This window comes from Rattus rattus, chromosome 6 (assembly GCF_011064425.1).
Source record: "Rattus rattus isolate New Zealand chromosome 6, Rrattus_CSIRO_v1, whole genome shotgun sequence".
Lineage (NCBI taxonomy): Eukaryota > Metazoa > Chordata > Mammalia > Rodentia > Muridae > Rattus > Rattus rattus.
In genome coordinates, this window is record NC_046159.1 from 93403551 (window position 1) to 93418162 (window position 14612).

Here is a 14612-nt window from a genome sequence, read left to right on the forward strand (position 1 = left end):
TTTAGCAATAACCTTTAAACAGGGATCCCGCTGCTGGACTGCTGAGGGTCTGTGTGGAAAAGGGTGAGTGAGGCTCGTGGTCCTGTTACTGAGCCTTAGGACGTTAGCCTTCCGATCTTCTGAGCGCCAGCTCCCCTGTTCTCCCCTTTACGTGAGACAGGAAGGTTAGAGGGGTGGGAGCTGGACACAGTGGCTCCCGTGTCCTAAATTTCACTTTTGGCAGCCCCAACTAACTATGGTCTCTTGTGGTCCAAAACCATGGAAAATTCTAGAGATAAAAGACTCATATGTTTCCAATTGTTGTCCTTGAAACAATTTAAGTGAAAACTCAAAGGCCGTAAAATCTGCCCGAAAACCTCAGGCAGCTTCTCTGTGGCAGGTCAGCATTTAGGTTCAGGCAGTTAATCTGGAAGGACCCAGTCTCCCGAATGCAGCTCAGGTGCCCTCTCCTAGTTAGGACTGGGAGTGTACGTGTGGCATTGTTTGTTTCGTTAGTGAATGCTGAAATCACTCACATGCTGTATCAAGTGGTTTCACCCAATTTCTTAGGATTTCTTGAAATACCTTTAAATTTTTTTTTTTAATTTTATGTGTCTTTTCTTCTTCTGGACCTCCCATTATTAAGGTGCTTGATGGTGTGAATAGGACCCCCTCCCCCAAACTGGCTCAGATGTGGAACTGGTGGCTCTGATTTGGGAGACACTAGAAACATCGGGGAGTGGGCAATTGCTTGGGGGACTAGATCTTGCCTTAGACACCTCTCTCTCTCTCTCTGCTTCCTGGCTGCCATGTTTGAACAGCCTTTTCTACCACATGCCTACTGTCACTGTTCCATTCACCACAGCCCAGAGCCTCACACCATAGACAGAAAACCCCTGAATTTGAGCCAAAAGAATTGTTTCCTCAGATATTTGTGACAATCTAAGAACGGCACCACTGCTAGTTTCTATCCTCCTTTGATGCTTTGAATAGTCTGATGCTCTCCTCCCCTTTATGTCAGCTTAACACAGGCTAGAGTCATCTGAGAGGAGTAAACCTCATTTGAGGAAATGCCTCCATAAGATTGAGATGTAGGTGAGCCTGTAGAGCATTTTCTTAGTGATTGATGTGGGAGGGCCCAAGCCATTGTGGGTGGGGCCAGCCCTGGGCTGGGGGTCCTGGGTTCTGTGGGAAAGCAGGCTGAGCAAGTCATATGAAGCAAGACAGTGAGCAGCATCTCTCCATGGCCTCTGCATCAGCTCCCGCATTCAGATTTCTGCCCTGTTTGTGTTTCTGTCTTAATTTCCCTTAGTGATGAACTACAGCTGTGGAACCAAGGCAAATTAAACCCTTTGCTCTCCAACTTGATTTTTTTTTATGGTGTTTTATCATAGCAATAATAACCAAGAGCAACTGAGTGTTGAGAACCCAGTGGGCTGTTTTGGCAAGGATTGGAAGATAAGAATGTTGAGAGTAATTCAGAAGATGGTGGTTTGTGAAGTTACAGAGGAAAACAAAGACTCTACGGGGCCATTTGTGTGAGGGATCTGTGGTGTCTGATCAGCTGGAGTTGAAGTATTTGCTGTGAATGACAGGCACCAGATCACTAAAGTAAAACCTTTATTTTACTGGGACAATGGATGTTGGTCACCTAAGGCAACATCTTAGGTGAATCTGTTGTGATTAAGAAGAAGCCAGAGTCATTGAGGTGAAATCTTCTAAGAAATATTTCCTTAGAGTTAGCATGTGCAAACTGTGTTTAGAGGCAGAACAGGTTGTCCCATGTGCTGGCAGCCAAACTTGGTCCCGTGTAAGAATCTCCTAGGTGTTACTGGTTTCGAAGGTACGAAAGTGGTCATGGAGAACATCTGAGGCTTGGCGCTATGAGAGGCCAGGAGAGGCCACTGGTGAAATGTAGCCAGAGTAGCAGTGAAAGCCCCAATATTGAAGGGGTCATGGAGAAAATTTGAGGCCTTGCACCATGAAGAGAGCCCAGGAGAGGCTACTGGCAAAGTGCCGTTCAGTTACAGTAGAAGACACCAGCATTTTGGAGGTTCCAGTACCATGGGATGATTGCTGGGGACAATGGAGTGGACCCTGCCTGAGCTTAGAAGACAAACTGAGTTTGCTGCAGACGGTGGAGGTGGAGGAGTGACCCAAGCTTTGAAGCGCCTAAAAGATTATGGGTGAATCCCAGACATTAGACATCAAATTATTTATACTGTTGGAATGAGGTTTCACTTTGTTCAGATTGTGACCATGTCCTGCTCTTTCCTCTTGGCCTGGTAAAATATTTAACATGTTTTTGATTTTATAGGACGCCACAGTTGAAAGACTGAACTTTTAAGAGATTTGGGGTTTTAAAAGAGACTTTGGATTTTTACAGAGACTCAATGTGTGAAATGTTTGAAGTGATGAGGACTGTGGGAATTTTAAGTTTGTAGTATGCTTTATATTTGTGGTATTAACCTGAGATTGAGGGGATGAACCAACAAAAACAAAAATAAGGTCATGTCTTTAAAAGTTATGTGTCAAGTTGACAGGAAGTCAGTGGTGCTCAATAATTTTATGTAAACTCGACACAAGTCAGAGTCATCTGAGAGGAGGGACCCCAATGGAGAAAACGCCTCCATAAGATTGGGCTGTGGGCAAGTCTGGAGCATTTCCTTAGGGATTGCTGTGGGAGGGCCCATCTCATTGTGAGTGGTGTCGCTCCTGGACTGGCAGTCCTGGGTTCTACAGGAAACAGATCGAGCAAGCCACAGGAAGCAAACCAGTAAGAACTACCTCTCAGTGGTCTCTACATCAACTCCTGCTGCCAGGTTCCTGCCCTGTATGGATTCCTGTCCTAACTTCCTTCACTGATGGTCTATGCATATGGAAATGCAACTCAAATATAAACCCTTTTCTTTGGCCATGGTATTTCATCATAGCAACAGTAACCCAAACTAGGACAATTGTGTGTGTGTGTGTGTGTGTGTGTGTGTGTGTGTGTGTGTGTGTGTGTGTATTTATCGGATGAGAATCAAAGCAAGGGTTTTTGGGGATGGATGCTTGTTACGGATATAGAGAGATGTAGTTCATGGTAGTGACAAGAGTATGACAGTAGATGTGGCTGCCTGACTGGTGTAAGGAATTTCAGTGGGAAAAACTACTAGAAGAGAAAAGGCCAAGAAGGTTGAGATTAGGCTACATATAAATTCACCAATATTTTAAACAAGATGCTACTAGAGAGAACAGCAAGAAGCCGAGTTAAGGAACATGATCTCAAAGTGGAAGGATGACAGCAGCAACAGAGGGAGCGACAACTGAAAATGATTGTCACAGTGTGTTTCATGTGGCTGTTTCCATGCAAGTACCTAACATTTTAACAGAATACCGGCACCCTGTTACCCTCCTCTTCCTACCCCCCATCTCATTCGTCAGTCCCCTTTGTTCTTCTAGGAAGTTTCACTTCTATTTTTCTGACATTTTTCCACTTGATTTTATGTATCTATAAAATCTAGGGCTCACAAATGAAGGAAAACATATATTTTTCTTTCTGAGGTGCACTTAATTTGCTTAGTGTGATGATCTCCAGTTATATTTATTTTCCTGCAAATGACATCACTTCATTCTTCCTTATGGCTAAAAACATTTCTTGGTGTTCATAAATCACACTTCCCCGATCCAGTCCTCCATTCTTGACACTTAGCTTCATCCCGTGGTTTAGCTGTGGTGGGTAGTGCTGCAGTAAACACTGAGGTGCAGGTATGGCTGCAATTTGTTGACTTGAAGTCTTTGGTCCAAATTTGTGGGTGAATAGTTTGGGGTGATATGGCTGGATCATATGGAAGTTCTATTTTTATTTTTTGAGGAACTACCATTTTTGCCAAGTCTTTGCCTGACTTCCCGGAACTTGGATCTGACTGAGAGTTAAGAAAATGAAGAAGAGACAGAAAGATACATGGACACACAGAAAAGCTGTGATCAAGTGGACTGGGGTCTTTAATGGGAACTGCAGCATCCTAGAAGCTCCGTGTGTTGTGTATGGTTGAACAGAGACATGGGGGTGTTACATACAGTCGAGAGCAGAGAGGTGGAGGTGTTGCATGCAGTTGAACTGGGAGGCAGGGTTATTACCTGTGGTTGAACGAAGAGGCAGGACTTATGGTATACATCTGGAACAAAGAGGCAGTTTTAGCTAATCTTGATAGAAGCAGTCTCTGTAGGAAAGCGATCTTCAGGCTGTAAACACCCAGAGGGAGAAAGCTACAGTAGAGGTTTCTTGCATACACTTTAAATATCCACATAGGAGGCAGAGAGGAAGGCTTTCATTTTCCCATGTGTCTGAGGTTAGAGTCCTTGACAAGGCTGTGCCCATGTTAACAATACACAGTCACTCAGGACTACACTCACTCTGGGCTTCCTACATTATACTGATAACTTTCTTTTCTTTTCTTTTCTTTTTTTTTAAATAGAAGGAAAGTGGAGAATGATCTGGAATCTTCCATGGAAAAGAAGGAAAGCAATTGATTTACTTCTGAGCACCATGAGTAGGACTGTAGAAGAGAAAGTGGCTCATAGCTGAGAGAAAGCCAGGAAAGCCCTGTTCTCACAGGAGAGTGGTGTTTGCAGCTAACAGCAGAAACGACAGATTGCATTTATGTGCCATGCACAAGGAGGAAAATTGGCAATTGGAGAAGTTATCAGGGGACTTTAGTATTTTAGCTGTGGTTTTATGTTGCTATGAGAATTATTTTTAATATAGCTTGTGAAATTAGAAATGCATTTGAAGGAGGAACTTGGTAGGGTTGTTGACAACTCACTGTGAAAGGCTGAGTCAGATTGCACTGCCCCTGTGCTACTGTGTTTTGGTGAAATTGGTGTGCTGAGAGTAGCAGGTTGCTATTACAGTCTACTCTTTATGGCTGTGATAAACACCACGACCAAAAGCAACTTGGGGAGGAAAGGGTTTATGTCAGCTTACAGAAAGCTTACAGTTCATCACAAAGGAAGTCAGGTCAGGGATTCAAGGCGGGGACTGACACAGAGGCTGTGGGGGAGCACGCTGAAACTGTTTTACTCCTTGCAGCTTACACAGCCCGCTTGTTTACAAAACTCAAGGGTGGCACCACCCACAGTGGGCTGGGCTCTTCCACATCAGTAGGGAAGAACATGTTATAAGGCAGATGAAGAGGTCTCTGGGAGAAACTCCATGAAGAGATCTAGTGCTGTGCTGCCCATCATGGTGCCCTAAATTTAAACTCATCAAGACAAAAAAAAGTTAGAGCTCAGCGCCTTGGTCGTAGTGACCACAGCATGACTACTCAGGGGTCACACAGGTCTAGTGGCTGTCACATTCGACAGGGTAGTCATGGAGTTCTTCCATCACTGGCAGAAGGTTGGTTGGCTGCACTGTGCCATGCCACTGTGCCACCAGAGGCCTTCAGAGTGCCCATGCCACATGTTCTACGATCCCTAGAGCTCTCAGTAGTCTTAAGCATGACTACATTGCTGAGCTGAGGGAGTTAGGAGGGGAGCGCTGTTATTAAATATCTTAGGGTAGAATTTAAAGAGAAAGACAATGGCATATCCCTTGGCAGGGGCTTGGGTCCTGGAACTGCAGGAAGAGAAATATGGTCAAAGCGTATGTATTACTGACATATGCTGCCATAACTTGCTTTCATGCAGGTGCTGTGACTCAGCCCTCGTGGTTATGTAGCACCAACCCAAGTATTGTGTGTATGTGTGTGTATATATTTGTGTGTGTGTATATGTATATATTTGTGTGTGTGTGTGTGTGTGTGTGTGTGTGTGTGTGTGTGTGTGTAAGTATCTCTGTGTGTGTGCCACATGGGTTCCAGTGCCCATGGAGGCCAGAAGAAAGACACGAAGCTAGAGTTACAGTCAGTGTGAACTACTTGACATGGGTGACATGGGTGCCGGAAACTAAACTTGGGCCTCTGGAAGAACAACAAATGTTCTTAACCACTGAGCCATTTCTCTAGACCCCAAGTCCTTAGGTAAATCTTTCTTTCAATGTTATGAAGACTTTAGTATATGACTCATGATGATCCAAGCAACTTTGCTACTCAGAGGTAACCTTTAATCCAGGAGGGAAATTGCTAGTTTATAGCCTACCCCCCACCATGGTCAACACCAGTCTAGTTTTGTCTGTGGCTTACACTGTGAGGGAAAAAAATATTTGGAAATGTTATGATGAAAATAATAAGAGTTAGTCTTGTAGTTACTATGGTGACAAGAATTCAATTCATTGCTCTGAAAAATTGCCTGGAACTGTACTTTAGTGTTCCATGGTGGGTGTATTTGTTAAGAATTTTAATTTGCCAATGTCCATCAAAATGGCGTAGCACTCGGAAATATTTCACAGCTGTACTTTTAGCTGGTTTTGATTATTATGAAAAGAAATGGAATAGAAACAGTTATCATTATATTGGAAATGTAAGTGCTCTTCTCAAAGTGTCTCAGCAGGTACAAGCCTGAAAGCACATTTCACTTTCATTTCCACGGTCACAGAAAATGTCATTGTCATACTAGCTGAGCTTCGGGCCATTTTGTAAGTTGTTGATAATCATTAGTATAAAATGGGACTCAAAAAATATGGTGTAAATTGACATGCTAACATGGATGGGAAAAGTCTTTCAGAACCGTACCTCTAGATGAAGAACTACAGGCAATTAATGGATGCTGAGAGAAGAACCAGGTTTCCTCAGGGGACAGGGCCTAGATAGGTTATTCAATCCCTGGTCAGGTGCATTTGAGTATGCATATGTGTGCACAGACACGTAGAGGGTAGAGGACACCTTTAAATATTCCTCCTCAGGCGCTACCCACCTTGCTTTTTGAAGTGGAATCTCTCTTGGCCTGGGGCTTAAGTGATAAGGCTAGGCTGGCAGGCCTGCGAGCTTGTTTCTGCTTCTAGACAACCAGGTGCCATTATATTTGGCTCTTTTACACTGGTTCTGGGGATTGACCTCAGGTCCTTGTGATTGTGTGGGAGGCACTTTAAATATTAATATCAATTAACTAATATTAATATTAAATATTAATAACAATGATATCTAGCATGCATAGGATATGTCGCTGAGGCATTTTGATGTTGCAATCAAATTAAAAGCACTCCCACGCCAATTTCACAATGCTTTAAGTGAGCATTGGATTCCATGTTGGGTGGAATTTGTAACTATTCTCAGCTGCTGCAGCTGAGAATTCTATAGACTGCAAACAGAGAAAGAACTGAATTGCAGAGAAGCAGCGTGACCTATCCAAGGTCATGCAACAAAGCGAAGAGGTGGAGACTGCATTTAAGATCATCTTGGCTTTAGACTCTTCCACTCCTCAGCACATATGAGTTCTATCTTTTCTAACTTGTAGTATGAGTGTGTGTGTGTGTGTGTGTGTGTGTGTGTGTGTGTGTGTGTGTGTGTGTGTGTGTGTGTTTAAATTTGAGCATCTAAAATGAGAAATATATGGAAGAGAGTTAGTGCTTGCCTGGAGGATTTTGGCAAGATTGGAGAAACATATTTAATACTTTTTTGCTTTAATAATTTATGATTTAGAAAAAAAATTCCCCCCTCTCTTGTGTAGAAAAGCTTTTGGGTAGACCAAGGGCATGACTCTACCCTATGTATATAGGAGACACTAGTCCTGCACCAGCTCTAGGAGAGAGGAACTCTTCTGCCTGTTTTCAAAGTCAAACCTCCTAGTGAGTGCACGACTGAATACTCACAAATTATGCTTCAATGGACTGTGAAAATCTTGAATGAATTAAATCTAGCAGAATGTATTTGCACACGTCCAAGATTTGTGAGTCAAACAGCGGGGCGAGGTTCAGAGAACTCTGCCCCACAGCGTGGAGGATGCAGGTTGGTACTTATCAAAGCACCACACACAGGAAGTGGTGTTGGTTAAATCACCACTGGCCATATTTGGACTGGGGTTAGCTTTTCATCCTGTGACTGGCTGAAGGTTTAGCTGCTGCAATCAGCTGACAATGGATTACTTGTTACTAGTAACATATTTTCAAGTTAGGCTGCAGTTTGATTACACAGTAAGCGAACATAGTTCACTTTGTGTGGACACAGCATTAGGTAGGAGTTAATACGAACCTTCAAGACTCACATACCTTGGTTCTTTAGCGTGCATAGTCGTGGCTATACTTAAACTTTGGGTGTTTGAGAGTGTCTCACACTGTAGCTCAAGCTTGCCTGGAACTTACTTACACAGCCTAGGCTGGTCTCAAACTCATAGCAATCCTTCTGCCTCATCTGAGTGGCCATGTGAGAAATATTATTTATTTTATTTTTTCCTAACAAAGCTAGTCAGTCTAAAAAGGGCTTTCTCTTTGGATGCTGAAGCCAATTGCATCAGACTAGGAAGCTGAGCTCCCACCAACAGGTGAGACACAATTGCCACTTATGTCAGCGAAAAGACAGTAACTATTTTGGCCCATGTGTTTGCTAGCTGGGTTTAGGGACCGTTTTAGCCTTTTTCAAAAAAGATTGCCTTGCTGGGGATCTTAGTGTTCTTTTGCTCTGAAGAGACACCCTGGCCAAGGCAAATCTTATTTAAAAAGCATTTAGTTGGGGGCTGTCTTCGAGTTCAGCGGTTTAGTCCATTATCATCATGGTAGGAAGCTTGGCAGCGTGCATCAGGCAGACATGGTGCCGGAGAGATAAAGTTCTATATCTGGGTCCACAGATAGCAGGAAGAGAGAGAGCTACTGGGCCTGGCTTGGACTTTTGAAACCTCAGAGCTCACCCCAGTGACACTTCCCCCAACAAGGCCATACCGCCTAATCCCTCCCAAGTAGAGTTGTTCTCTGATGACTAAGCATTCAAATACGTGAGCTGATGTGGGCCTTTTTTATTCCCACCACATTCGGCAACTTTAGCTTTGGCCATATGTTTCTTTATGAGACAACAAGACTATTCCTTGTTTGTTTCTAATAACCATATTCAGCCTAGTTATACCTTTTACCAAAATTCTGTAAATGTAGATAGTTAAAAAGTACAGCAAAGTAGGTCTATAAACAGCTTTTGTCTATGAATAGCTGTCCCGAGAATCTTCTCAGCTATGCACCTGTGGCTGCTGTTTCTTGTCTTATTCATGTTTTATATAACCTGTTCACTCTTGCAGAAACTGTAATAAGTCAGATAATGTTTCCATGCAGTGGAGATGTCCCCCCACCCCACCCTGTGTCCTTCCTGATCCACGCTATGGTTCTCTGGGTGATGGAATGCTCTTCCCTTTACTGCTTTTCCATATACATCCCCTCTGTGTGTTTTCTTGGCCCTCTGTTGTATATTCTCCAGGAACTTCCAATAAAACCCAGACAAAGGCATAGTCTTTGCCTTAAGCAAAACTTTGTATCTCATTGGTGCTATGGGTGGATATGGAATTTGTTTAAAAATCCTTTATACCCCAACTTCAAGACATTTTTTCCTTCTTTCTCAGTATCCCTGTTTTCACGTGGGAAGTTCTATTTTCATGGGGATGCCCAGGCCAGTGAGGTGGAACCTCATTGTTATCTACGTTGCTAACACTTTAAAGAATCTGTTCGTTTCTTTACGTAGACATGGCATGCAGTACCTTACTTGTTTCTTTCGTTTATTCTTATTTGTAGTTCTGAGCATGTAGGTTTTCAATCATTGATGCCTTTCTGATAAATTTGCATTTTTTTTGAAAAATTGTTTTTATGAGTTTGTGTCTGTGTGTGAGTATGTGCACTTGGCGTGTGGTGCAGGAGCCCACAGAGGCCAGAGGATGCTGGATCTCTTACAGTTGGAGATACCCTGGCATGGATGCTGGGAACCCAACCCAGAACCTCTGCAGGAGCACTGTGAGCTCTCAACTACTGAGTCATCTCCCCAGCTCTGCAAGCTTAGTTTCCTGCTGGCTCCTTCCTTCCAGACTTTTTCTGTTTATTTGGTTTCTGGAAATCCTACTTGTTGTTGATCTTGTGGATTAAACGTATTTTTATTAACCCTCTCACTCATTATTTTGACAAAATGTTGGTGATGGCTAATCTTGGTTGTCAACTTGACTAGACCTGGAATCAACTATAACCCAAGCAGCTGGGTGCACATCAGAGATTTTCTTGATTAGATCGTTTCACATGGGGTAAGCCCACCTGAAATCTGGGCCACATCTTCTGGTGGCAGACATATAAAAGGTTATGGAAGAAGGAAACTTCTGCCCTCATTCTCACTAGTAAATTCATCTATCCTACTGCTGAGGTGCTCCTTCACAGGTGTCAGAACCTGCTTCTTGGGGGTAGTATCAGACAGATACTCATGGAGCTGGAGTTAGAGACAGTCGTGAGCTGCCTGATGATGTGGGTGTTGGGATTTGAGCTCAGGTCCTCTGGAAGTATGTGCTCTTAACTGTGAACCATTGCCAGTCCATAATCCCCATAGATTCTGTCAATTCTTTTCCTTCAGAGAACTCTACTATATAATGTTCTCACATGAAGAAAGCTTCAAAATGAGGAAAGGTAACCCCATTTACTAGTTAGAAGTACATGCCTTTGGTAGCAACAGTAAACAACAAATTCTTTTGAGAGCACACACATAATCCAAGGGTCAGGTCCAACCATGATCTTAACTTTTTCCGTCACTTATCTTAAGTTCCTTATTAGTAGAGCTTCACAGTACCCTTCCTTCTGCTTATTCCTTGCCTTTGGAAAAACTAGCAATGAGTTGCATGAGTAACTGTTGGATTCCTACTACATCAGACAATACGAAAGACACAGGGAATCAAAAAAATAAATTAAATAAAAAAGATTTTTTTTAAAGTCTCAAAATGAAAAAAGAGTCAGAAAACCAGTTCTAGCATGTTGTTCTACTACGGCACAGCAGTTCTGCGCGTACTGCTCTTTCTGCTTGGAATTCCTTTCTTATCGCCTCATTTCTGGTATTTTTCTGGGGGAGTCTCAATCCTCCTTTAAAGCACAGATCAAAGCTTGGTGTGGTGGAGCTTAACAGTATTCCCAGGATTCAGCAAGCTGAGCTATCAGGATCGAAGGTTCAAGACCAGCCACGCATGTATGCATGCAGGTACGTATGCACCAAGCACTTCCTCCGTGTCAAGTTGGAACTGGAGTTGGATTGCCTTAGCTCTGTGTCATAGGCTCCTTCACAGTGGCATGCTGGTGAGCTGTATGGTAGTGGAGTAAAGACCTGTGTTTCCTACTCTCTTCTTTTACCAGGTGCTGTTAGCTTGAAGTCAATGAGGATGGGGACATCTGTACCACAGAGATTGGGAGGCACCTCTGATAAGTGTCTGATTTATTGTTTTGTTGATTGCCAGGCTGGAAGAAATGAGTCACTGTGTGTGAGGGGTTGGGGTGGGGGAGGGGTAGAGTGGAGTGGGGTGGAGGTTTTGGACCTTGCCTTTTATTAGCTTGGCCTCACTTCCTATGTCTGCTTTATGACGTGTGACCAGCTGCCTCATGCTCCTGCTGACCTGCTTTTCCTACCACAGTGGGCGCTATACTGTTGAACTATAAAGCAAAATCAACCCTTTCTCCCAAAAACAAACCCACAAAACCCCACTCAGGATTATTCTTCCAGTGTTTGAAAATCCTTACTGATTGAGCAAAGAATCCACTCATGTCATTGTCCAACAGCTCAAGTTCTGACTCGGTCTTGTTTCACTTTTGCCTTGTCCATTTACATAAACTGTGTTGTCACCAAGGACTCACATTGAAGCTACGCCCAGTGTCCCCTATGACTATAGACTGAGTGCAGAGGAAGGATGCAGCAAAAATGAACCAGAGCACTGTCATGACCCCAGCTGTGTAGACTGTCCTATATGCACCGCACAAGGCGCTATCAGGTATACACACCCTTTGCATTTATAAGAAAGGTTGCTCTCACATCTGTGAGGCTGAGGTAGGCTGATAGACGCACCTGAGGCTGCCGTCAACCCATGATGGAGTCAGAGTCCACTAGTGAAGGAGCTGTTTGACTCCCAAGGAAAAGGCGTGGCTTGGTACAACTCAGTCAGGGCAGGAGACTGTGGGAAATGTGTCCTCAGAACACAGAATAAGTTTTCAGTAAGAGGTTTTAGTCAACCATATTCCTTATATGTATTATTTATTTTTTTGAGATTTTTTCCTAAAGACTTAATTATTCAATTATATTTATTATTTTAAGTGTATGAGTGTTTTGCCTGCATATATGTATGTATGTACATCATGTGAAGGCCTGGTACCTGGAAAGGTCAGAAAAGAACATCAGATCCCCTGTAGCTGGAGTTACGGTTTCAAGCCACTATGTGGGTGCTTGGAATTGAACCTGGGGCCTCTTCAAGAGCAATGAGTGCTCTTAACCACTGAGCCAACTCTCTGGCCCTGAGAATTTCAAGTGTTGTATTTTGATTACATGCCCTTCCCCTTCCCAGCTCCTCTCAGATCCAGTCCTCGTCCATACCTAGCCAACTTTGTGTGCTCCTCTTTGTTCTGTTTATAAGCTCATCCATTCCAATTACTGCTGGCTATAGATTTTTGGGTGTGTGGCCATCCACTAGCCCGTGTTCAACAGAGACCAATGTCTTTGAAGAAAATGGAGTCTCCTTTGCTCAGCAGATATCAATTTCCAATAGTTCCTCAGCTAGGGATGGGACTTCACGCCTATCTCTTCCCTCTATGAGGGCATCTTGTCTGGCTTGAGCTTGCATAGGTCTTGTGGGTGCTATCACAGTTGTGGAAAATTCATGTGTGCGACCACCCTGTTGTGTCTGGAAAATGTGCTTCACTGTATCTGCTGCCTCTGGCTCTTACAATCTATGTACCTCCTCTTACACGATGACCCCTGAATCTTGTCTAGAAAAGGGTGTGACACATATGCCACTCTGCCACTCGTGATCCTTGAACTAAGTTTTCTTCAAGACACATTCCAATGGCCTTCATACCAGCACTGAAAATGATACTGAGGGGAGCCTGCCCTGTGGATTTCTGTGGGTAAGGCTGGTGCTTCAGATGGGTTCCAAATTGAGGTGAAAGCTTGAGTCAGTTCTGCTGTAGTGTGCATCTAAGGCATTCTCTCTCTCTCTCCCTTCATTTTTTTCAAGACAGGTTTTCTCCATGTAGCCCTACCTGTCCTGGAAAAAGTTCTGTAGGCAGGCTGGCCTAGAACTCACAGAGATCTGCCTGCCTCTGCCTCCTGAGTGCTGGGAACAAAAGATGTGCACCACCACCACCACCACCACCACCACCGGGCTGGCACACTCTGAAGGACAGTTCTCTGTGGCCGAGGACAATTCCTATTGTAAAGTCAGGTGTACATAGCCAACTGTGGGTTTCCCCACTGTTTATCTACCCTCCTGAGAAGGTTTTGCTAATTTATAATAATAGAGCTACTTCAAAAACTTGTCTTCATTTTGTCTGATGCATCGAATCATTTTGTGTGGTGCTTGTTAACATCCTATAGTGTTAGTTAGCATGCAGGAACACTTGCCTGAAGAAGAAGGCAAGAGCCCATCCTAAGGGGCTGAGTGCTTGCTAAGCACTCTTTCCTTGGGCTGTAGGGTAGAGAAGCTGTTCAGCTGTGAGCACACTTTAGTGAAAACACTTGGGAGAGGGATGGGGGTTGATTTGGTGTGGTAGCCATGGCGTCAGCAAGTCTATTTAAGAGTCTGTCTTGTCTTCCTCAAGGATGATGATGTGAGCTGGGTACCAGTCGCAGAAGGGAGATGCAGATCAGAAGAACGTGTAAGAGAGGACCAGTAGAGTTTAACAATTCTGTTTCCATATTTCTTTGTACTATAGTTCAGTACTGTTCTAACTTATACTTTGTTCCCTTTCCAAACTGTTTTTCTTCCTCTTTTTCTTTAGTTGTCCTATTCCGTTGTTTGTGTGTCCCTAAGACAGTATCTCTAATAACCTTCCCTGGCAGAATTGTTCCTGTATGCTCAGCATGAAGGGTCCTAACCTTGTGCTCTTCAGCAAAAGACATGAGGGAAAACTGGCAGCATCCCTTGATAACTTCACACTTGCAGCTTTGGGATTCTGTATTGTGATGCTTTTTCCATCATGTTAGAAGGGCTTCACACCTAAGCAGGGAGTGGGGTGATGTGGACAAGTTCATGTGTTTGACCCAGGGTTGACTAGTTCCTGTTTTCTGCAGTGTTTCTTCTCAAGAAGACGCCTTATCAACTCCATGGAGGGTAGGCTACAAAGTTTCTAGATACTGTCCTTCCTCCTACGTTATTTTATTATCCAAGCATCTCTCCATATGTATAATTTAAAAAGAATGACGTCGAGTCTGGTGTTCTTTTTCTACTTTCCCCCAGGAAAATAAGTGTAAATCCACAGCTAAATCAGGTGTCTGCTGCTCAGAGTGCTCGCCCAGGCCTTGTGAGGTAGTGTGGGGAGTTAGAGGAGGTTATGGGGCCAGAATAGGGACTGCATCTTAGGGAAGGAGCTTGTTCTTACATCATGAATGAAAATGAAAGACCAAGGTTTCTTTTTTTCTACCTCTAGAAAAATTTAAAATTGCAACAGACCAGACAGCAAGCAGGTTTTCAAATATGACTACAGAATCAACTCTGGACTTAGGGCTTAAGGGACTTTCTTAGATCTACAAATTACTTCTTTCACTCTTTACTGTTTTGGCTGATATTTTCAC